At 39.3% G+C, this 1,234-nt stretch overlaps 1 non-coding gene across 1 annotated transcript; it reads left to right on the top strand.

The window, feature by feature from the left end:
- Positions 1–467: 467 nt before the first annotated feature.
- LOC130942310 (small nucleolar RNA R71) lies at positions 468–574 on the top strand. Its single transcript, XR_009070885.1, has one exon. It is a non-coding gene; the product is annotated as a small nucleolar RNA R71 (small nucleolar RNA).
- The last annotated feature ends 660 nt before the right edge of the window (positions 575–1,234 follow it).

Here is a 1,234-nt window from a genome sequence, read left to right as displayed (position 1 = left end):
ATGGCCTTGGTTTTGTTGGTTCTCCCACCCAAAGTTTGGGTGGTTTCTCTAACTAGAGTTATAGGTTTTAGAATACGGATCATTAGCTTGCCTAAATGAATTTCCAAGGAATTAGCTTCCTCTCAGTTAACTCCTTCTTCTGTCTCCAACTCTTCTTCAGGTGATGGTTGAGTATGGATTGCTGCGGCCTGATTCTTCTCCATCTGCTTGGTCAATTCAGCCAGTTGCTTGGTGATTATCTTGTTCTGAGCCAGGATTGCATCCATATGGTTTAATTATAGGACTCCCCTGTTGTTGCTTCTGTCTGAGGCATAAAAGTACTCGTTGTCAGCCACTGTCTCTATAACATCAATGGCTTCTTCAATGGTCTTCTTCTTATTTAGGGAACCTCCAGATGAGTGGTCTACAGCCTTCTTCAATTCATGATTCAGCCCTTCATAGAAGATATAGATCTGCACCCACTCATTAAATATATCAGGGGGCATTTCCTTATCAAATCCTTGAATCTCTCCCAAGCTTCATAAATTGTCTCACCATCCTGTTGTCTGAATGTCTGTACTTCTGTTCTTAGCTTGTTTACTTTTTGTGGAGGGTAGAACCTTGTCAAGAATCTGCTCATTACATCTTCCTAGGTGTTCAAGCTTTCCTTGGGAAATGATTCTAGCCATTTTGATGCTTTGTCCCTCAAAGAAAATGGAAACAGTAATAATCTATAAGTGTCAGGATGAACACCATTAGATTTAACTGTGTCACATATCCTTTGGAATTTAGTGAGATGCTCATTAGGATCCTCTTGGGCACTCCCTCCAAAAGAGCAGTTGTTCTGGACAAGAGTTATGAGCTGAGGCTTCAATTCGAAGTTATTAGCATTGATAGTTGGCTTTTGAATGCTGCTACCACAGTTTCCTGGGTTTGGATTGATGCATGATTGATAAACCCCACTTTTAGGGTTTATCTTGTATTGAATTTAGAGTATTTTGATGACCTTTTCTCACATTTAGCCTATGAATTAGCATGGTTTTGTAATCTCTCCTGTATTTGTGCTTAAGTGTAAAAATATGCTTTTTAAGCCTTATTTTGATGAATTCTAATTCCTCTTTGATTCCATAAGATGCCTTGATGTGTTTGCTAGTAATTCCAGGATTGAAATAGGCTAGGCATGGATCAAAGGGAGCAAGGAAGGAAGTATACAAGTGGAGAGAAGCATAAAAAGTCAAAGAAGTGAAATCAGTCG

The sequence above is a fragment of the Arachis stenosperma genome, chromosome 7, assembly GCF_014773155.1.
Source record: "Arachis stenosperma cultivar V10309 chromosome 7, arast.V10309.gnm1.PFL2, whole genome shotgun sequence".
In the NCBI taxonomy this organism is placed as follows: Eukaryota; Viridiplantae; Streptophyta; class Magnoliopsida; order Fabales; family Fabaceae; genus Arachis; species Arachis stenosperma.
This window is presented reverse-complemented; position numbering and strand designations above follow the sequence as displayed.